This window comes from Alligator mississippiensis, chromosome 4, assembly GCF_030867095.1.
Source record: "Alligator mississippiensis isolate rAllMis1 chromosome 4, rAllMis1, whole genome shotgun sequence".
NCBI classification, from domain to species: domain Eukaryota; kingdom Metazoa; phylum Chordata; order Crocodylia; family Alligatoridae; genus Alligator; species Alligator mississippiensis.
The window spans coordinates 254,953,258-254,976,460 of NC_081827.1; the positions used below are offsets into that span (position 1 = coordinate 254,953,258).

At 53.2% G+C, this 23,203-nt stretch overlaps 3 long non-coding RNA genes across 3 annotated transcripts; 2 read left to right on the plus strand and 1 right to left on the minus strand.

The window, feature by feature from the left end:
* The first annotated feature begins 1,917 nt into the window (after positions 1 to 1,917).
* On the plus strand, positions 1,918 to 5,940 carry LOC132250431 (uncharacterized). Its single transcript, XR_009462163.1, has 2 exons — positions 1,918 to 2,093; positions 3,878 to 5,940. It is a non-coding gene; the product is annotated as an uncharacterized LOC132250431 (long non-coding RNA).
* A 1,165-nt stretch (positions 5,941 to 7,105) lies between these two features.
* On the plus strand, positions 7,106 to 11,623 carry LOC109284232 (uncharacterized). Its single transcript, XR_009462161.1, has 2 exons — positions 7,106 to 9,669; positions 10,192 to 11,623. It is a non-coding gene; the product is annotated as an uncharacterized LOC109284232 (long non-coding RNA).
* A 1,311-nt stretch (positions 11,624 to 12,934) lies between these two features.
* On the minus strand, positions 12,935 to 15,934 carry LOC132250430 (uncharacterized). The gene is made up of 2 exons (XR_009462162.1): positions 15,136 to 15,934; positions 12,935 to 14,922 (listed from the first exon to the last, which is right to left on the minus strand). It is a non-coding gene; the product is annotated as an uncharacterized LOC132250430 (long non-coding RNA).
* Positions 15,935 to 23,203: the final 7,269 nt, after the last annotated feature.

Here is a 23,203-nt window from a genome sequence, read left to right on the forward strand (position 1 = left end):
CCTGAGGTGTGTCGTTGCTGTCACGATTTGCACGGAAATTCCCTTTTTTAAAGGTAAAAAGAAATTTTGAAAAACCCTATTGTAAGAAATCTATTGAAGTGGAGAGTTGGAGATCCTTGCTGTCAAATAAGTACCATGTTGAGAACAGGGGTTTCAAGCGTCGGTATTATTCGTTGACTACTGACTTGTAACTACAGCAATGCATGTAACAGAGGTGTGTGCGTATGTGTATACAGTGTGTGCGCGCGCGCGTGCGCAGAATACATGCCGTAATGAACAGAGTAATCCTATTACTGTTTCATTGTGGGTGTTTCTATCTAAAAGGGAAACAGAGGTATGCACTTATAATTATGTTTGTATATAACTACATATTCATGTGTGGAATTCAAACATATACCGTAGGTATGGTGTGCACCCCTGTAGAGTATTGGGAAAAAAGAATACGCCGCTGTCGGTGCCGCCGTCCTGCGCTTCCCCCGGCGCCGCAGCCAGGGCTTGAATGCGAAGAGGAGGAGAGCGCGCTCGGTGCTGCCCCGCGGTGGCTCAGGCCGGGCACTGCAGCGGGGAGGCGCTGCCGGCTCCTGAGGCCGGCTCAGTGCTGCTCTCCTGTGGTCACGCCGCGCACTGCAGCCAGGGGCAGGGACAGAAGCGGCTCCACGTGTCCTCCTGTCCGATGCAGCAGCGCTGCGGGCGGGTTTGTGCGCGGTGCCGCCGCCCGGCAGCGCCCTCCGCCGCTCGCCCCGCGCCTGCGCCGTGTCGCCGCTCCCGCTTCCGGGGGCGCCCGGCTCCGCCCGCCCTCGTGCCACGGCGGGAGGGCCGCGACGGGTATTGGGGGGTGTCGTCTGCACCGGTGCGGGGCCGTGGGGCTGTGCGGGCACGTGCGTGGGCTCGTGGCGGGGGTGGGTGGAAAACCCGCCATTTTGTGTGGGGATTTGGAGGCGTTTGTATGGAAACGTTTGGGCAAATCTGGGGACAGTGGGAGAATTCTGCGGGGATTTGGGAACTTTTTTTGTGGAAATGTGTGGAATTACGTGGTATTTTGTTTGTTTGCTCGTTTGAAAACGGGTCATTCTGTGTGGTGATAAAGGACTTATTTGGAAAACAAGATGATCTTGTGTGGAAAACTGGTGATTTGGTTACGGTTGGTGAAACTGTTGTGCCCCAGTTCGTCTGGGATCGTGCCTGGTATGCAAAGGCCAATAAAGATACCAGGGGTGAAAGTACAAAGAAGGTTTATTGCTAGCAATAAAAGGTGCGAGCGGAATAATTTCACGTAACAAGCACACCAGATTACTATGTCTAAGCATCTTTTATACAGGAGTTTTTGAACCTTCATAATCGTGCTTGTTTGCTGATCGGTTATAAAGGAGGGACGCAAGAAGTTCTTTACTGAGCATGTCTCTATACCTGTGTTTTAGCCATGTATCTCATTTACATACATGTGTGTTTCATTAGCATACTTCTTCCCCACCTAGGGGCGTGATTTTTATTATTTTAATGAGCACTTTAACCCAGTACCCTGCTTCTGCTTTTGTTTTCAAGCCCCCTTTATCTAGGACTGTCTCCTCCTTATCTTTGCAGATGGGCATTCGTCACATAACATTCTCTTCTGCTTCATCTTTGAGTAGTGGTTTCAGGTCACTCCTTACAGAACTGTGTGTGGAAATATGCTAATTTTGTGCGTGGAAAATGGTGTAATTTTAGAGTGAAATGGGCGTTTTATGTGACTTGTGTGTTGTGCAACCTGTGGAATATTGTGTGGTGATTGGGTAAATGTCAGGAAATATGGTTATTGTGTGAGAGGTGAATGGTGTGGGGATTTGGAAACCTTTTTTTGAGGGCACGTGATGGTTTTTGCATAGAAAACTGGTCATTTTGTGTGGTGACTGGAGACCTCTCCATGGGGATGCGCTTGGTTGGCCCGTACGGGTCGTCTCGTCCACGGCTCTGCGGTCGACGGTGCGCGCGATTTCGCTCGCAGGAAAGTGTCTAACGTGGGTCTGCCGCTCTCGCAGGTGCCTCCTCGTGCCCCGTCCTGGAGCCGGCAGTGACAGAAGCAGGACTTGGAAACATCCAAGGCTCCATGGGTGAAAGTGAGTACCTTTACTGGTCCCAGTTACCCAGCTCTACTGGCCCCAGTTATCCCCCCCACTTCACTGGTCCCAGTTACCCCCACCTTTACTCGTCCCAGATACTGTGCTAGACTGGTCCCAGTTACTCCCACCTTTACTGGTCCCACTTATCCCCCCCACCCCCTTGGTGGTCCTACTTACTCAGCTATACTTGTGTTTCTGCCTTTGACACACTCAGTGGGCAGATCGCACCAGCTTCTGCCTGGATGCACATCATCCACGTGCCCTGCTCCTACGGTAACACCGCTGGTGACTGCCATTGTTGCTTCTAACTGCTGGGAGCACCCTCCAAAAGTAATGACCTGCCCCTTGGCTCGCAGGATCCTAGGGGCCAGACTCCACAGACAGAGACGACCCGAGCAGGGTGGGGGCCTGGAGCAAATCAGCCTGTGCAGGGCTGTGCCCACAGATGCAAGGAAGCTAGCAGGAGATTCGGTGGCGGGGTGGGTGTGGTGCTTAATGGCTGGACGTGAAGCCAGCGGCACTGCCACTCCACTCCACTCCACAGAAATAATGCTGCAACCTCACTTTCTATAAAAGTCGTACTCTGTTGCAGCGGCAGTGCCGCCCCACTCAGTGTGCCACTCCACCCGGCTCCACAGGGCCCCCCAGAGCATGGGGCCTGGGGTGGTAACTTCAATTTGGCCCCCGCTAGGTCTGGCCCTGCACACAGACTTAGTATTCTCCCTCCCTGTGCCTGGGTGAGGTGTTGAGCACTTTGATCTCTGCAAGCTGCCGGTTTTGTTAGCCACTCATCCTTGTTTCCAAAACCCAGCCCCTGTGAACCTGTCCTACCTGACAGCCTCTGGCAGCCTCTCCTGGTCTCCCCCACTGCCAGATCTGCCACCAGCTTCCTTGTGTCTAGGGGTGAGCCTGTGCACAGGCTAATTTGCTCCGGGCCCCGCACCCTGCTCTGGTCGTCTCTGGTTGCTGAAGAGTGGGGAGAATGCCTCCTTGCCCCCCCCTCCCCCCCCCGGCTTTTGGCTTTTCTCAACTTGAAGCTGCTTATCTGTTTCCGTTCCCTGTTTCCCTCCTCCTCTCCCTCTGCTGCCACTGTCTCCTCAATGTGCTGGATGTGGGTGTAAGCCAGGTCTGTGGGCCACACAGGCAGTTCTGAGGATCTGCAGCCACCCTGGTCCCAGTTCCCCCCAACTGTTACTGGTCCCAGTTACCCTGTTTTCCTGTCCCAGCTATCCCCCCCTTTACTGGTCCTAATTACTAAGCTCTACTGGTCCCAGTTACCCCCACCTTTAGTGATCCCAATTACCCAGCTCTACTGGCCCCAGTTATATCCCCCCTTAACTTGTCCCAATTACCCAGCTGTACTGGTCCCAGTTACACCCCCCACTTCACTGGTCCCAATTACCCCTACCTTTCCTCATCTTAGTTACCCTGCTAGACTGGTCCCAGTTACCTTCACCTTTACTGGTCCCATGTACCCTGCTAGGCTGGTCCAACTCACCCCCCCTTTCCTGGTCCCAGTTACCCAGCTATACTGGCCCCAGTTACCTCCACCCTATACTGGTTAAAATTTCTTTGTAGCTTTTCCTGTTTCCCTGAGAGACATTTCTCATGCTTAAGTCAGCTGGGAGCTGTGAAACCAAGTCCTGAGACCGTGGTGGGCACGCAGGTGTCATCTTACCATCATCGGTGTTGGGGTTAACATTGTGAATATTGTATCTTGCGTGACACTGTCTGATGTGGGCGTCCGAGGCTTTTCCTTGTGCACTTGTCCTTCAAACCAGCTTATCGTCGAGGAGGTGCAATGTGACAATCGGCACCAGAAGTCATGGGGTAGAAGGGTCTTTGACACGTGGCACATCTGCAACCAGGTCTCTGTGCGGACTGTTCAGAAATGGGCATTTGGGGCCTGCACCAGTCTCCTGGAAACAGCTAAGCCAGCCCTTGCAGCAGGTAAGTGCGGGTTTCTGCCTTCAACACACTTGGGGAACACAATATTCCAGCATTTGCCTTGGTTTCTGACTGGATGTACATCATTTGCTTGGGCAGATCCATAGGTACCGCCTCCGGTGGCTATGGCTCTCGCCTCCAAACTACTGGCAGTGTCTTCCAAAAGCCACAGCATGCCCCAGGGCTAGGCCTGTACCAGTTAGCCAGATGCACAGACTTGCTGTTGTACCTCTCTGTGCTTGGACTGGCGTTGAGCACGTGGACCTCTGCCAGCTTCAGCACTCTGTACCTTGTTGCCCTCATGTGGTCAGCAGCATAAACCTGTGACCCTAATGAACCTGTCAGCCCCTGAAGGCCATTGCCCAAACCCCTCATCTCATTGCAGTCTGCAGTGGGGCTGCACCAGTATTTCCCCATTGCAGTTGGAGAGTTGCAGCGGGGGTGGAGACAATGCAGAAATGATGCTGCAACCTGACCTTCTATAAAAGTCTTACTCTGTTGCAGTAGGGCCATGATTCCAGATTCAGGCATATACATATTTAAAGGTGTGATTCAGGAGGCTAAAAGGTAACCTGCAGCTGATGGGTATTGGCAAACACCTGTGTCCTGGTTAGTAGAAGTCTGTCAACACTACAACTCCTTTTCAAGCACATACATGTAGCCACGGGACCACTGGACTGAAGTCTGGCTGTGTTTGGAATGACTGAATGCTGCCGTGGGGCTTTAATGAGCTATAGAAAAGATTGGAAAGGAAATAACTCAGGTGGCTATTTCCTCCTGCCAGCAGACTGTTGTGTAACCTAACCCAGCACACCAGCTGCTCTCCTGGAAACTGTGGTTGAAACTGTCACAACTCAAAGTTGTGATTTGTTGTTTGTGTGTGCTTCGGCATCGCTAAATTATTTTTCCCGCTAAATTGCAGCTTCTTTGCGCGGTAGAGCTGTCTGCTGCAGAGGAGAGCTCTGGTGCAACGAAGTATTTCCCACCAGATTTGTAGCTTTCTTTGCATGGTGCATTTCTTATTGCATTTGAGAAGTGCTCAGTGCAAAGAGTTCCCGCCATTTGTATTCAGATTTGCGCCACATTATTGGCCAATTCCGAGTAAAGGCACACGTGGTGGCTAGCTATTGGCTTGCTAGCCGTACAAAAGGCTTGGGTGGTTTCCGCCCAAGCCGGAGAGAGAGGAAAACTGGAGAGAGAGAGAACTTGCCAGGAGGAGGAGACTTCGCACTGTGTAAAGATCTCTAAGCAATGTGGACCCTTACGGACCCAACGCGCCTCTCTTAAGAATGCAACAGAGGTCTAAATAGCCTTTGGCCTCTCCCCGTCGCCGAGCACAATCCTAGACGTATCCCTTTCCTATAAACCCAAGCCGGATCCGCGGAGCCTTAACAACTCCATGGTAGAGGGAACTGAACCAAACCCGCAGAGCTTTAACAACTCCGGGGAAGATAAGTACTGTACAAACCCACGGAGATTCAGCCACTCCGGAGGGAACCAAACCCACGGAGCCTTAACAACTCCGGGGGGAATCCACGGAGCCTCGACAACTCCGGGGAAAAGAGCTGACGTCGTAATCCTCCAACGGGGATTCAAGCAGAGCTGTGCCTGGAAAGCTGTCCAGCCTACACCACTACCATCTTTTGGTGTAAGTAAGCAATCTTTTAATCAACCACTACGCGCCCATAATCAATTCTAGTTCGCCGCGGTCTTCTCCGGCCCCGTGTGCCCAGGCTGCTGGCTGCAGCCCACGTGCGCAAAGACGGGCCCTGGCTCGCCCCCGGTCTGCCCGCACAGAAACTAGACGCAACCTACTTCCAAGAGAAAACTGTCAGAAAGCAGGTGGGCGACTGCAATATTGGAGCACAGATAAAGCATTTTTTTTTTGAGAGAGAAACCACTTCCGTTCTGAGTTTCAAGTCCTTATGCTTCAGGGAAGTTTACAAAGTGGGTTCAGAGGCCTGGCCTGGGGACAAAACTGAATTAGCTAGACTAAAGAACCACAGGCTGAACACAGACCTTGACTTTGGTCCATTGTTATGTAGGTGATGTCCCCCAGTCTCTATACTGTGCTGGTGATACCAGTCCTCTTGAATGGGCTTGCTCTTCCACTTATCTTTCTTCGTCATTTCACCTGCCAGCTCCCTAATAACGTCTCTCCTATGCTATGTATCTTCATAGTGCAGGTCAGTGCAGGCCCTCATGTTGTGCTCTAAGCTCCCGCTGTCTGCTGTTTGTGAGGGACCTAGGGATGGCGACATTATCCCCCGAAGCATGCCTTTCTCTTTCCCAGCTCCACCGCCAGTGGTGGGTTTAGGAATTCATTTAGACATGGGGGCACAGACGGTGAGGTGCAGCATCTCATTGAAAACAACCTGCATTTTTCTCCAGGAAAAATACACTGGAAGCTTTATTAACATGTTGAGGGGAGGGCTCGGGCTGTATCATTTAGGATAAGCTTGAAGCAACAACTAAGACAGTGTCAGTGGAAGGAGTTGAAAGCCACGCGCAGGCTGTGAAGCAGGATCTCCAGGCCCAGGCACAGCACAGGCTGCAGACCCGCACACACAGGCCAGCTCCAGAGCACCAAGACCGTGAGAAGAAGAGCGGGCCCCTTGCAGCGGCAGCAGGAGCAGTCAGGGGTCCGGGCGATGGGTTGAACCACGACACGCGGGGCTGCAGCATTGCCCCAGCAGAAATGCAGCTACCCCAGCCGGGCAGGTGGTTTGACACAGTGCAACACGACTAGCAGTGGGGGCCGAGGGCCCAGGTCTGGACCTGCCTCTCCCCACTGCTGCTGCAGCACATGCCATGGCCCACACAAGCCCTTATCCGGGTCGCGGGAGGCTGCCGGGCTCCAGGCCTGACAGGAAAGACGGGCTCCCTCCGGGCGGGTGGGGCTGGAGTCCCGCGGGCGCGAGCTCCGGCTCCGCGAGGAAGAGTTGTGAAGGGAAGAGGCTCGGACCTGGCTGGGGCCTGGGGGACCGCCCCGCGGGTGGCCGGGGGCACGAGGAGAGGTGGAACACGCGGGATGGCGGGGGGGAGGGGCGCGGCTTGGGGGCGGGCCGGAAGTACGTGGCCTGGGCCCTGCCAAGGATCCCCCGGGCGCATCCGGTCAGCTCGGATCGGTGCGCCGGGGTGGGAACAGAAAGCAGAGCAGCAGGGGGGACGGGGAACGAGGTGGAAATGGAAAGAAAATATCGTCGCGCGGGGCAGGATGCGGCACAAGAGATCGTGGCGGCCTTCGGGGAGCACAGACTGCAGTGCTCCGGGAGGGAGGAGGGAATGCCCGTGTGCGGGTACAGGAGACCTGTGATTGCCCGGAGCGCCCCATGCTGCTCTGCCCAGGAGCAGGCGGAGTGATAGCCGATCGCCCTGTCAACGGCCGCGGTCGCATCCTTGCTTTGCCCGCTGAAGGGCAAAGCTGATGCACCGGCTCTTCCTAAGTGTGCATGCGTGTTCATGGCCGTTCATAGCTGTTTTCATGGCTCAAGTGGGAGCCTGCACTGGATGGCGCACGCACCCTGGGTCTCTATCAATCATGCTTTTACGCTGCGACCGCTCTCGCACAGCAGCGCTGAGCCGTGAGTTGCTGTGCGTGGCCGCTGGGAGAGAGCGGCGGAGCGTCGATCCTTGCTCCTTCCCTGAGTGTTGGCCGCACAGTGGCCTGTAGTGCTTATTCCAAATGCACATACGTACTTTCGGCATTCCTCGAGTCGTCAGTCGCCGTAACCATCCTCTCATCGATGATCGGCGCTGTGCCAACGTCCACTGATTCGCCGGACGCGTGCGCAAATCGATTATATCGATGTTCGAAAGGTTGTGACTGCAGCGCATGCGCACTGAGGGACATCGATTGACTCGGTGAACAGCTGATCAGGCTCTGAGCGGTAGACGCATGCGTACATCCGTTGCCCCTTGATGGGCAAACCCTATGCGACACCTCTCCCGAAGTGCGAATGCGGCTTTGTTGTCTCTTTCCATGTTTTGTCTCGTGACTGCGATCAACAGCTCACGGTCCTACGCATGTGTACTTGCGGACTTGGGAAACGATGTGTCGCCTGTTCCCAAATACGCAAGTGTGGTCAAGACCTTTCATTGATGTGTTCGTCACGCGACTGGGAGCCTGCCCTGTATAGCACACGCGTACTGGTCCTCCCCAGTGTCAATACGTATGCTTCATTCTCAGTGCACATACGTATGGACACTTGCGCCCTGATAGTTTCGGCAGTTGACTTGTCGTCACTTCCTCTGTAACCGTGGAAACTGATCCATGACTCTGGCAGTGTCTGGTCCGCTAATTCTGAGGACGCATGCGCCAATCCTGAATATCGGTGATCGATATTTGTCGACTGCACCATATGCGCACGCGCAAGTTCCATTTATATCAATGAGTTTGGTGGTCAGGTGAGCAGCTAATTTACCGGCGCATGCGTATTTGCTTTGCCCATTGAAGGGAAACGCGTTGGCCCGCTTGTTCCGAAGTGCGCATGAATATGCATGGCAGCTCATCGATATTTTCATCGCGCAACTGAGAGCCTTAGCTCTACAGCGCATGTTCACTGGGTCTTTGCCCGTGATTGCTTAACGTGGCGGCTGCTGTCGTGCACAGGGGTACCGCGTCCACGGTGGCTGCGGCTTCGGGCCCGGGATGAGAGGGGAGGAGGCGTCCATGCCCTTCCCCCGAGTATTGACTTGGCGTGTGGAGGACGCGACTGTAATGCTTATTGCGGTGCACACTGAGAACCGCGCCTCGATTTGCGTCGCTGCTCGTCCTGTCCTCAGTGCCTTTGTAACCCGGGAAACCATCAGTGATTTCGACAGGAGGAAACAGTCCCTTCCTAGGACACGTGCGCATCCGGCTTCAAGAGTCCTCCGGCCGCATGCGTACTTGCCTCGTCCGTTGACCAAACGTTATGCGTCGTTTTGGTCACCCTGTAGTGCGCATGCGCACTGAGTCATCACTAGGCCCCGGGGTGGCTTCGGCCGCGCCCCGCCAGTGACGATAGAGGGGACATCCCTGCCTCTCCCCCTAGTATTGTCCCCACGTGGGGGGGGGCTTGTAGCCCTTATTTCCGACACGCATGCGCACTACGTGCCAAACTCGTCGATGCTGTTCCGCGCATGCGTGCATCGATCCTTTTGGCTTCCTTGCCAGCTCCACCGCCAGTGGTGGGTTTAGGAATTCATTTAGACATGGGGGCACAGACGGTGAGGTGCAGCATCTCATTGAAAACAACCCGCATTTTTCTCCAGGAAAAATACACTGGAAGCTTTATTAACATGTGGGGGGGAGGGCTCGGGCTGTATCATTTAGGATAAGCTTGAAGCAACAACTAAGACAGTGTCAGTGGAAGGAGTTGAAAGCCACTCGCAGGTTGTGAAGCAGGATCTCCAGGCCCAGGCACAGCACAGGCCGCAGACCCGCGCACACAGGCCAGCTCCAGAGCACCAAGACCGTGAGAAGAAGAGCGGGCCCCTTGCAGCGGCAGCAGGACCAGTCGGGTCCGGGCGAGGGGCTGAACCACGACACCCGGGGCTGCAGCATTGCCCCAGCAGAAATGCAGCTACCCCAGCCGGGCAGGTGGTTTGACACAGTGCAACACGACTAGCAGCGGGGGCCGAGGTGACCACAGCCCTCCTTGCACCCGTCGACCGGGGATTTTTTTTGTTGTTGTTGTTGGGGTTTTTTTGTTTTTCGGGGAATGCGATTTTTTTTTGAGGAAAGCTGGTCATTGTGGATGGTGATATAGGGCCTTTTTTGGGAATATGGTAATCTTGTGTGGAGAACTGGTGGTTTGGGAACTGTTAGTGGAAATGGGTAGGTTTTTCTGTGTGGAAAATGGTGTGGTTGTCTTAGCGTGATCTGGGAACTTTTTTGTGCAACTGTTTTGTGGGGCTGGTGGAGAAGTGTGCGGCGATCGGGTAAGTAGGGGAAAACGGTCGTATTGTTGTGGGGGGTTGAGAAATCTTTTTTGTAGCAATATGTGTAGACAACTGATGATACTTGTGTGGTGATTTGGGAACTTTAAATTGAAATGTGCTTTGTTTGGCCCGTGGGGTCCCCTTATCCCCTGTGGTGCGGTTAAGGATGCGTGTGTTTTCACTCACGTGAAACAGTCTAACGCGGGTCTGCCCTTTCTCACAGGTGCCTTCTCGTGCCCCCGTCCTTGGAGCCCGCGTGTCAGCGAGGAGCCGCAGCGTGACAGATGCGGCGCTTGGGGCAGAAGGGCCCTGTTGTATCTGCAAGGGTCACTCCGGGCACTCAGACAGGTGTGCGGGGCCTGCACTGGTCCCTTGGAAACAGCCGAGGCCCCACGGGTGACAGGTGAGTACGTGTTTATGCCTTTGACAGTCTCAGCGGACAGAACACACCAGCAGTTACCTAGGCTTCTACCTGGAGGCTCGTCATTCCCGTGTCCTGCTCCAACAGTAACGCCTCCAGCGCCTGCAGCTCTTGCCTCTAACTGCTGGTAGCAGGGGTGACTGGTGCCTCCTGAGTTTGGGACGGGCACAATTTGTTGGCAGGCCATGGGGTATGCCAAAAGTTTCATATCTACTATACTTGTGTGTTGTGGCTTAGTGCCCGCCCGCCCCCCGCCACCCACCCATATCACGCTGCCGGCATACACAGCGAGAAAACTGCCTCATCCTGAGCAGTGCTGAGTTGGGGCCCAATCCCAGGCGGGGAACAGGCCACTCTCTGCCCCGCCTACTAGTCGCCTGTGGCTGGTAGCACCCTCCAAAAGCGATCATCTGCCTGTTGGCTCACAGAATAATGAGGCCCAGACGCCCCAGGCTTTGTATTCTCCCTCCCTGTGCCCCGATCAGGTTTTGAGCACTTTGCTCTCTGCAAATTTAGGCCCTTGTTTGCCACTCATCCTTATTGCCCAACACCCAGGGATAGGCTTGGGGTTTGGGTTAGGGTTAGCGGTCACAGAATATGACTTTGCATTTTGGGTTGTTGTTTGACTCCTAAGTATAATCATTAAGGAGACAATTTCCCAGATATTGCTTTCGAGAGTATAAATGGGGGAGGAATATGTCCATTTTTAAAAATCTTTTAGCTACTAGCAGTAAGTTTAAGCCAAGATTTCCTTGTCCAGTGCTGCATTTCTGGCCCTTGCTGCTTGGCACTGGAATCGCTTGCAGTTTAGAATCTGACCGTCCTTTACACAGTTTGAGCTGTACGCGATGGAAACCTTCACATAGAGGGGTTTTTACTAAGTGATACACATTATCAAGAACCAGGTACTGTTGAGTCTTTTGAGAGACAAGACTACAGCCCTTTTTTGTGGTTGGGAGTTTTTTTACAAGGTTAGAGACAGAATTTTGGGGAAGTTGGAATTCCTTTACTGATTACGAGGGATCCTGGTTTTCTCAGATAACAAAAATAAAACGCAGAATCTCTGATGAAAAACCCCAGCATCCATGTTTTTTCTGTGATTTAAAATGAAGTGCCAGTATGTATGTAGGTATGAGTTGAACACTATGTTTTATTGATGTCTTTACAATTTTAAAGTGTTTTGAATCCTACTAGTGCCTCAATCTGTAGAATAAAAAAAATGTGAATACCTATACATTTTGGCGTTTGATTTGGGGGTTTTTAGCATGGAATATCAGAGCTGCTCCTGCTCCCTTTGTTCACCAGGATGTGGGTCCAGGAGCTGGTGTCCACCCACACATGGCTTTGTGGCATTGAGCAGTCCTGATATGCTCTTGCCCTGGCCATCCCCTTGCCCCTCCCTTGCCAGCCACACCCCCCTTGACACCGCTGGGGCGCTTCATAGATTCACATAAGTTAAGAGCTGGAAGGGACCTTGGATGTCTTTGGGTCCAGCCCTGCTGCTGTAAGGCAGGCAAGACTGCTGAGGTCTGCGTGCAGTGAGGTGCACATCCAGTCTGAGTGGAGTCTGTTCCAGACTCTGGACACACGAACCGTAAAGTTTTTCCTTGTGTCTCCTCCCGGCTGAACAGTCTCATGTTCTTCAGCCTCTCTTTGTATTGTCTGTTCTCCAGACCTCTGATCATTTGGACTCTTTGCAGCTTCTCGACATCTCTCCTGGAAGTGTGGCGCCCAGAACTGAACACAGTCCTCCAGGTGCGGCCTCACCAATGCTGAGTTGAGCGGGAGGGTGACATCCTCAGTCTTGCTTGTGATGCATCAGTTGATGCTTGCCAGAGTGTTTTCCACTTTGCCAGCCACAGGATTGCATTGGTGGCTCATGTTCATTTTGTGGTTGATCATAACCCCTGGATCTTTTTCAGTTCTGGTGAATGGAAAACCTGGATCCCTGCTGATTACCCCTTTTGTATATGAAGTGAAGTCACAATGACATTCCCTAGTGATACTTCAGTCCCTCTTAGCAGGTAAAAGATTACAACACCCCAGGTCGGATAAAGAGGCAAGAGACAGGGCGATAACCTGCCCTTACATTGATTACACCTCAAAGCATGAGAACAGGCACATTTTTTCTATACCTGCCTTGCGACCTGCCAAAGGACAGATACAGATTCTCACCTCTACCATGTGGGGGGGATGCAGGAGGGAGGAGGAAGCTAACAGCAGGTCATCTCCACTTTGCAAAGGTCTTTGTACAGCTTCCCTTTACTTACATGTAATATTTATATGTGGGTTTGTATAATCAGTACTAGCCACTTGCCCATCAAGAATGGCAGGGGGGAGAGGGGGCTCGGATGGAGTGCTGCCACCTAACGCCCCGTGCTGCCACTGTTCCGCCTCTTGCAGGGAGCTGGGTGGGGACCTTGGCTCCCTCACCCTCTGTCCAGTCCTCTGCTCGGCTTTGGAATCATGGTGGTGCTCCCCCACGCGTGGCGCGCTCTCTTTCTGTCAGCCAATCCGAGCATGAATAAAGTGTTATGGACAGACAGACAGGCGTAGGTTTTTATAATATTAGAATTCTGATAGGTGTCACACAGCTGTCTCAGTGAAAGCTTGGGAATGAGAGTGAACCTGTTTTCCTGTGGACTTGGAAGATGCCATTTATCTGGAGCCTCTGTCCCTGGGGAAAAATACAACTCTGAGATGGAGGAGCGCTGCTCATTAGGGGTGTGCAAAGTGGGCCTGATCCGATTTGGATTCGGCCGTAATTGGGGACAGTGATTCGATTCATTGATTCAGATTGCTGTCCCTGATTCAATTTGGCCGAATCTGAAGATTTGATGCTGATTCGGACATAGGAAAAACTTTTAAAGCTGTGTCTATATACCTCAAGGTACCAATGTGGCTTGTGAACACTGCAATGCTGGGGTGCATGGAGTTGGGGGGGGGTGGCCCTCCACGTGCTTGGCAACGAACCTGGAAGTAGACAGGAAGTACTTCTGGGTCGTCTGGAGGATGTGCAAGGGGCCCCCCTGTGCTCCCCTGGCTTGACGATCGGCCATGGGGGGACCAGGGTGCTGTTCCCCGCCTCCGAGACCCATGACTTATACATGTCATGCATAAGTCAGGCTTCTGCTAGGTCTGTAGTTTGAAAGAGTCCATGTGGCCTGTCAGCCATTGGCTGTATCTACAGCCTGAGGGAGGAATCACCCTGCAACCCCCTCCCTCTCGCCACCCCTGCCTCCTGTTACCTAGATTACAGGTAACCTTGTGGGTAGGCTGCTGATAAGAGAGGCAGAAGTAAGTCTATAGCCCCACCTTTTATTTGTTTGCACCTTGAAACGGGAGAACAAACCTTTATTTCAAAGTCTTCCTGCCTATCCACAACCACACAACATAGGTGTTCACTTACATTGGCTGGGGAGACTCAGGAGGTGGGAGGAGGGTGGTACACAGATTGAAAGCAAGTTTTCTTGCATTTGCTGAGTTCTCCAAATTTCCCTTCAGCCTATGCCAATATTTATAGATACTCATTGAGTTACATCAGTTGCTACCACTACTACTACTTAATGATAAAGCTATAATGTTGCTTATGTGGATTATTTAATGTTTAGACTTTTCTTAGCTCCTTTTAGGCCTGGTGCTTTGTTTAATTATTTGATGGTTTCCTTTACTTGGTGACCAACTTAGTTGTCACATGTGCAAAGGTTCATGCTGCAGTCACTCAGAATAAGGCTTTGGGCCTTCTGTTTGCAGCACTTCTCCAGCTTAGCCTAGATGCCTTGAAAATGGCTCAGGCTGGCAGCAGGGTTATTTTACCCTTATCTGTGGTTAACGGATTGATGGTTAACAGTGTGAGCGTTTTTCTTCAGGTGAAAGTGTCTGATGTGGATCTGCCCTTTCTCACAGGCTAGTCCTTGTGCACTTGTCCTTGGAACCAGCTTATGGGTGAGGAGGTTCAGTGTGACAATAGCACCTAAAGGCCTGGGGTTGAAGGGCCCCTGACAGCTGTCATGTCTGCAACGGGTCCCTGTGTGGGCTGCTGAGAAACAGGCCTTTTTCCTGTGCCCAACACCACAGGGCCTGTGACCTAATGTTTCTGTCAGCCTCTGACTCCCACTTCTCCCAGAGGCCTCCCATGAAACCCCTTGTCCCATCACAGTTTGCAGCATGGCTCCACCACTATTTCCCAGCTGCAAGGGGAGAGTTGCAAGGCCGGTGGCGAAGAGCTTTCCTTGCTCCTACGCTCTTTATTTCTCTCAGCTTGAAGCTGTTTGTCTGTCCCAGTGCTTCTTTTCTGTCCTCCCGCTTCCATAGCCACCGTCTCCTCGATGTGCTGGGAGGTGGTCTGAGGGGGTGCACATGGACCCCCAGGAAGGACTGTTTGGTTCTGGGCTGATGCTGCAACCTCTCTAGAGACCACCTTGCGAAACACCAATTTTTCGTTTTGTAAAGAGAAAAATAAATGAAAAACCTGTTGTTCAGGAAGCACCACAGGACATCAGTTCAGTGCCAGGGGAGAGTTTGGGATTTTTCCTGTAAAATAGTATAATAGTGAAAATGGGGTTGAAGTGATGGTGTTATTCATTGTGTACTTATTCTGAAAAACTTGAACCTGCACAGAGATGTATCCAATAAGGGTATGTATGTATGTATAATACACACCATAATTAACACAGTGATCCTGTTACTATCTTTCTCTCTCTGACTCTTGTCTCTATACAGGGGAATAGTGATATAGACATTCACCTGTCATACTTGTGTATAACCATGTACGGGTGTCTGAGGTTAATACAGATAGAATAGGTATCCTGTGCAGCCATACTTTGTGTGAAGAAAGACCCGGCTCAGTGCTGCCCTCCTGTGGTTCAGTCAGTCCGCGGCGGAGCTGTGTCGAGGGCTCGGGGCTGCCCTCCTGTGGTCCCGTCGGGGCATTGCCGCAGCACGTGAAGGCGGAGAATAAGCCCTGCTCAGAGCCGCCCTCCTGTGGCCGCGCCGGGCATTGCTGGGCAGGCACCCAAGCCGGCTCCGCGCTGCCCGCCTGGGGCTGGAGCGGGCCTTGGAGCCCGGAGATACGGCGAGGGAGCTATGCGGGTCGGTGCCGCCCTCCTGTGCTGCAAACGTAATCGCATCCAGGCGAAAGCCAGAGAAAATAAAACCGAGCTCAGTGCCACGCTCCTGTGGTGACAACCGGGCGTTGCAGCGTGGAGGTACTGCAGATAACCGAGCGGCTCCGAGCGGCCGTGCTGCGGTGCGCCCGGGGCCCTGTAGATCGGATTTCAGGCCGCGGAAATAAAGGCCGCTCCGCGCTGCCCGCCTGGAGCCCGGAGATGAGGGCCGGGAACAAACCCGGGTTCGCGCTGCTCGGAGCGGACACACGACTCCGGGCACAGGGATCCCGGCCCGTCGGAGCGCGGCACGGCCGGGTTCGGCGTCTCGCGTTTCCGTTGGCCACTTGCAAGAGTGCGGCGATTGGCTGGCAGGGTTGTGTGGGCGGGGTCAGGCCTAAGCCGGCTGTGCTGTTCCCTCTGATTAGCCGCTGCCGAAGGAGGCGGGTTCCCACCTTCTCCGCAGTCTGATTGGCTGCAATGGATTAGTGAGAGGGGTGGCGATTGGTCCGACCCCTGTCCCCGACGGAGCCGTTCAGCGGGCCGGGCGAGGGCGTGTGTCGCGGGGAACTGGGGGGGGCGGCGGCCCCCTTTGCCCCAAGCCGCGTGCCGCGCTTCCGGACCGGTGCTGCCTGGCGGGCTCCGGTCCGACCTGTGTCGGTGCCAGCAAGATTTCCACGGAGTTTCCCCTTTTTGAAGGAGAAAAGAAAAAGGAAAAGCCCGTTGTTCAGTGAGAAGTGCAAGGAATCACTTCAAGTCTAGTGGAGAGTTGGGGAACGTCGCTGTAAATTAAGTAAAATATTGAGCCGAGGGGATTGAAGTGATAGTGTTAATGGTTGTGTGCTTACTTTGGGAAATGGCGTGTAGGTTGTAGCCGTGTTGGTCTAAGGACATAGGCAGACAAGGTTCCTTGGATCTGATCTCTTTTATTAGACCAACCCAAATTTGGTAATAAAAGATACCATATTCACACAAGGAACAATGTCTACTTTTGGAAATTGAATTTGTACAGCGATGTATGTAATAAGGGCGTCCGTGTGTGTGTGTGTGTGTGTGTGTGTGTGTGTGTGTGTGTGTGTGGGATAGGTGCCGTAATTAGCAGTGACCCCATTACTGCCTACAGAAGGGGAAATCGAGATAGGTATGCACGTATGTCGATGTTTGCGTCCCGACCTACAATGATAAGTGCAGCTCATACATCTATAACAGGGACATTGTGCACCCACGGCGAGTGTCAGAAATACACTTGTGGGCGCGGCCTCCCGTGCTCCGAGCTGGGCGCAGCAGCCGCCACATCTAGGCACCGAGGGGAAATCCCTGCTGAGTGCTGCCCTCCTGTGGCCACGCCGGGCAGGGCAGCGTGGGGAACAAGCCAGCTCCGTGCTGCCGTGCTGTGGCTCACCCGTGGCCCTGCAGCCCGGCTTCAAGGCAGAGGAAATAAAGGCGGCTCCGCGCTGCCCTCCTGGGGCTGGAGCGGCGCTTGGAGCCCGGAACAAAGCCGGCTCCGTGCCGCCCTCCCTGCGCTCCAACCTGCGCGCTGCAGCTGGGTTTTCAAGCCAAAGAAAAGAAAATCTTCCCCTGCGCTACTTCCCTGTGCTTCCATGTGGGCTTTGCAGCCGCGAGAGGAGGGCAGCGCGAGCACGAAAAGCGGCTCCGGCCGCGCACCTGTAGCTCAGGCAGGCGGGAGATAAAAGCAGGGAGAGAAGAAAAAAGGCCTCGCTCGCTCGGGGCGATACCGGAGCAGTGCCCGCGGCCGGGACCAGGCGAGTTCGCGCTGCTCGGGGCGGACACACGATTCCCAGGACATTGATCCCAGCCCGGGGAGCGCGGCAGGCCCTGGATCGGAGTCTCGCGTTTCTATTGGCCATATTAAGGCCTGAGGCGATTGGGTGGAGTTGTCACTTGGGCGGGATCAGGGCCGCTCCGCCCTTCTTCCCTCTGATTGGCCTCTGCTGGCGGAGGCGGGTCCAGGCGAACGCCCTCCTTGTTCGCATTTTGATTGGCTGCCGGGGAATGGTGGGTGGTCTGCACTCTTCTGTGTTCTGATTGGTCCGACTCCGATTGGATCCTTAGCGGTCCTCTTTGGCTGTTCGTCTGTCTGCCCTGGTCCGCTGTGCTCAGAGCTCACGTCCCGCAGCTGGCCCGGACACCCGGGCGGTCCCGCAGCGCTGCGGCAGGCTGTCCTGACGGCCACGGCGGTTCGTGCTGGAGATTGCGTTCCCCGCCCTGCGGGGCCTGTCAGGCTCTCTTCTGAGGTTGGTGTTGAAGCCTGAAGCTGTCTGTCCCAGTGCCCTTTTCTCTCCTACTCCCGCCTGCGTAGCCTCCCTGTCTCCTAGATAGACAGAGAGGTGGTCTAAGGGGGTGCGCGTGGCCCCCAGGAAGGACTGTTTGCTGCTAGGCTGACGCTGAAACCTCCCTAGAGAGCACTTGGCAAAGCACACTTTTCTGTTTTAAAGAGAAATGGATATGAAAAACCTCTTGTTGTTCCGGAAGCACCGCAAGACATCAATGCAATTCTGTGGGAGAGTTTGGAAACGGTGTTATTTATTGCGTACTTACTTCGAAAAACCTGAACCCGTACAGAGATGTATCAAATAAGGATGTGTTTGTATACCGATATACAGATGGTGTGTGTATAATACATACCATTATTAACACAGTGATCCTGTTACTATCTCTGTCTCTGTAGATGGGGATGATGATACAGATATTCATGTATTCTCTCGGAGCAGCCGGGATTTCAAGCCAGAAAAAATAAAATCCTGCCCCGTGCTGTTCCCTTGCTTTTGAACCTGGGCTTTGCAGCCAAGACATGAGGGACGAGAGAGAAAAAAACCCGGCTCGGGCCGCGCACCGGTTGCTCAGGCTGGGAGGAGATGAAGGCAGCGAGAGAAGAACAAAGGCCCCCCTCGTGCGGGGCGTAACTCGGGCACTGCCCGCGGCGGACAGCAAGGCCGGGATTGGAGGCTCGTGTTCCCATTGGCCAGCGTGAAGAGTGAGGCGACTGGGTGGACTGGCCGCTTGGGCAGGGTTAGTGCCACTCCGCCCTTCTTCGCTCTGATTGGCCTGTGCCGCGGGAGGTGGGACCAGCAGCCTGACCTTGGTCGCATTCTGATTGGCTGCCGGGGACTGGTGGGGGGTGTGCGGGATTCTGTGCCCTGATTGATCTGACTCTGCCACTCAGCGGCCCCGCTCAGCTGTCCGCGTGCGCGTGACAGGTCCGCGCTGCCCGGAGCCCACGTCCCGCTGCTGGCCCGGACACCGGGCGGTCCGCGAGAGCTGCGACCGGCTGTCGTGGCGACCACGTGCGGGAGATCGCGCTCCCCGCGGCGGGAGCGCCCGGCGCGCCGGTGGTAACGACCACGTGTGAGCGAGACGCGCGGGCGGGAGCGGGGCCCGGGGAGGAGCAGGCCGAGGCGCCGGGCGTGACCCTCGTGTCTGCCCGGGCGGCGCTTGCCTCGCGGGGCAAGCAGCGCTGTGGGCGGGTTTGTGCGCGGTGCCGCCGCTCCCGCCACCGCTCGCCCCGCGCCTGCGCCGTGTCGCCGCTTCCGCCCCGCCCCCCCGAGGCGCCCGGCCCAGCCCGGCCTCGGGCCCCGGCGGGGCGGGCTGGGGGGCTCCGCGTCCGGGGTAACGGGGGCGGGGGGCAGTGTTGGGGGCGTCGTCTGCACCGGGACGGGGCCGGCGAGCGGGGCGTGGGGCGGGGCGGGCACGTGCGTGGGCTCGTGGGAAACCCGCCATTTTGTGTGGTAATTTGGGGGCGTTTCTATGGAAACGTTTGTGGCAATGTGGTGACAGCGGGAGACTTCTGTGGGGATTGGGAACTTTACTGTGGAAATGTGTGGGATTAGGGGATTTGTTCCTTTGTTTGTTTGAAAACGGATTATTCTCTGTGGTGATAAAGGACTTTTTTAAAAAAATATTGTGACTGTGTCACTCATGATTTGGGAACTGTTTGTGAAAATGTGTTTGGAAATATGGTGATTTTGTATAAAGAAAATGGGGTGGATATTTTAGGGTCATTTGGGATGTTTTTTGTGTGACTGGTGTGTTGTGGGGCCTAAAAAAAATAGTGTGGTGGTTGGGTAAGTGTACTGAAACGTGGTTATGTTGTGTGAGGGAAATGGAGTGGGGATTTGGAAACCTGTTTTGAGGGCATGTGGTGGTTTGTGTGTGGAAAACCAGCCATTTTGAGTTGTGATATGAGAACTCTTAATGGAAGTGTGCTGCGCCGGGTCCGTGAGGGTCATCTTATTCGCTGCAATACAGTAAACGGTGCGTGCGCTTTCACTCACGTGAAAGTGTCTAACGCGGGTCTGCCCTTTCTCGCAGGCTGCTCCTCGTGCCCCCATCCTTGGAGCCGGCGTGTCAGCGAGGAGCTGCAGCCAGAAAGAATTGGGGCTTGGGGCCGAAGGGCCCCCAGGAGCTGTCATGTCTGCAAGGATCGCTCCAGGGACTCAGACGGGTGTGCGGGGCCTGCAGCGGTCCCTTGCAAACAGCTGAGGCGCCACGGGCGACAGGTGAGTGTGTGATTCTGTTTTGACGCACTTAGTGGATGCTCAGCCTCTGCCTGGACACACATTGTCCACGTGTCCTGCTCCAGCTGTAACACCTCCAGTGACTGCAGCTCTTGCCTCTAACTGCCGGTAGCACCTTCCAAAAACAGTGACCTGCACGTTGGCTTGCAGGATACTGGGGGCCCAGACCCCACAGATTTTCTACCAACAGTCCCCTGCATCCTTGAGTACCCAGCATACTGCATCGCTCTGCACCAGCATCACTTCCACCAAGAAGACTGAGATGGACCGTACCATCATGCCTGATGACACTATTGTGACCACTGTCACCACCATTCAGTCCAGGCCCAAAGTGGACTGCAAGCTGGGTAAGGTCTGATTAGTATGTGACTCTTAGACATGTTGCTGGTATCTGTAGTGAGAGAATAAAGCAGCTCTTAATTTCACCAGGCTTAGTCCTATAGCATGTGGTTAGCTTCTGTAGCTGTCAAATGCAGCAGTCCCTGCAAATGTGCTCCTCATGTAGATAATGAGAGTGGTGCCTGGAGCCTGTGGTGTGAGAATGGGATTATTGGCACTGGGCGATGCTGCTGTTCTGTTGTTGACATCATGCTGTGACTGGGAAAGTACACTTGGCACCCAGGGCCTCTGCTTCTGACAATTCTTGCTCTGCTACTGACTTCCTGTATGACTCTGGGTAAATCAGTTTGTCTCTCTGCTTCCATTGCCTCATCTCTAAAGTAAGTCTGATGCTGAACTGTGGTGTTCCTCATGTCAGCATTGTGCACTAAGTACTGTCATGTGCTGAGTAGAACCAAATGCTTTCCATCTTGGCTTGGTAGCATTCCCTAGCTTCAGTTCCAGGTGGGAACACTGACACACATTGCACAGGACTGGGTAGCAGACCAGTGTGCACTGTGACAAGTGTCTGGGATGCTACATGACTTGCTCCATGTTTGAAGGAGATCTAGAAGGTTCCCCATTTTTATGCACTGCTAGGTGGAAAGGCTTTGATGGACCCAGTGTCAAAGTCTTCTCTGTAATGGGCAAGTTTGTGCCTCAGAGGCAGGCAACCTTAGGCAGGTCCTGTCCCTCCTAGTGCTGACTTTGTGCCTTTCTTTCTTGTGTCTAGATTCACCTTCAAGATCTCTGTCCAAAGTCAAGGTGATGGAGAAGACAGCGGTGCTTTCAGAGAGCAGCTGTCCCAGCAACACCTCACCCAGCAGCATGCTCAGGTCCTTTGATACCTGAGACCTTCCTTAGTAGCAAGAAGGTCCATCTCTGGTGGCAAAATATAACTCATTCTTTTGGCTGTTTTGTGTCCACTGTTGGAGAAGCTCACATGATTAACATGGTCCTTTGTAGTAGGCAAGGTAGATTTGCACCTTATAAACAAACCAAAGTGTGTGCGTGTGTGTAAATACACGCACACAGAGCACAAGGCTTTCATGGGCTGAAACTCACTTTATCTAATTCTGTGTGTGCACGTATATGTTGTCTCCGGTTAGTCTATAGGGTGCTAATTTACTCAGCCAATTACTTGACTTGAAGCTAACATGGCTAAGTGTCTCTCTGCTTACCATCCTTTGCTTCAAACAATACTTAAAAATATCGGGGGAGGGGAGGGATGGCGTGGGGAGGAAGATGGTGAGGATGGAGTAGTTAACCTAGTTGTCAACTCTAAGTTCCTTGTCGCCGATCTTGCATATCTATAAGAGGGCTTTACAAATTCTGTATTCGTGAGTTGCTTCTCAGCCCTTGGCTAGAACATACTCTGTTAAGCAGGGCATGACGGCAATTAGTTGGGAGTTCAGGGCCAGAATCAAAAAAATTCCATATGCACCTGAAGCTTCACGTGCCAATTGCTCAGGATGAAATGGCACTTTCTCTTGGTGATGCTACATCTATGGAGGCAACAGTGCATGGGGACTCTGGTTTCTGGCACTTATGAGCAGATGCAGAACTCAGCTGAGGCATCCCAGTTGCTGGAAGCATCCTTCTCAGGACAGAGGTCCAGTCAGGAGCTGGATGAAACAACACGATCGGACATCTCTGAAAGACTGTCCGTGGAAGATGTCGAGTCTGAAACTGGCGCCCTTGAGACCAGGAACTTAAAGGACCACAAAGGTGAGGACCAGTGTTGCTTGGAACATGAGCCAGTCAGCCTTACAGACCTGAGTCTAGGGTGATGGTCACATCTTGTGGCTGAGTAACTGTCCACTTGTGCAGTGGGTGATGATAACTTCATTCCTTATCTGTTTTGCTAATCTACAAGGTGATATGCTTTAGGCAAGATGGTTGTGATTATTTCTGGAAGATATGTCAAAGCAGTCACTTTTTAGCGAACAAACAGCCAACCTGTGTTAGCAGCACAAATTGCAGGAATGGGACTTGGACTGGCATGTTCTCCAAGTAGGTGCGCAAAGAAAAGGAGCAAGCAAGGTGCAATGTCAAATACAAGGCAAATATGAAGTCAGTTTTAAGACTTATTTTACCAAGTGTCCAATATTATAACTGCTAAAAGCAATGGGACAGTTGAGGGAGACCTTGCTACAGAGCTTTTGGGAACTGGTGAAACTACTAATTGTGTGATGCAAGATAGTAATGTAGCTTCCCTAATGAAACAAAACATGTCTATGTAGGTGAAATACTTGCTGATGGGGAGATGCAATAGTCTATAAATGGCATATTTTTTTTTTTTAATTTTTGAGCTCTAGAGTCACAATGAAGTCAGCCTTGTGCTGCATGGAAATACAAGTGCAGATTTAAAAAAAAAAAAAGATTGATTGATTGATTTTTTTGTAATATTTTTGTGTCCCAAGCCAAAGCAATTCCAAATCTGTGAGTCATTCAAGAACAATATGTGACCCTAGTACCAGCAAACATCCTCCACCCCCATCTGGGGCTTCAGATGCTTCCAAATCATTTGGCAGGCATCTTACGCGCAGCACCAAGCTCAGAGGCTTGGGGTTCAGATGCCCTCAAGTTTCGCTCACCCTCAGCCATATGGCTTCAGGAGCAAGCTAGAGAGGAGTCTCCCATCTCAATAAAGTGGGCATAAAGCCAAGATCTTTCCAGGGGAAATGAACATAGGTTAACTACATGTTACCTCCGCAGGTACTACCCTGTGCCAGAAAAGCAGTTATCCAGAGCAACTAGGAAAACTGCCTTAGTGGTCATGGTATTTCCGCTGCC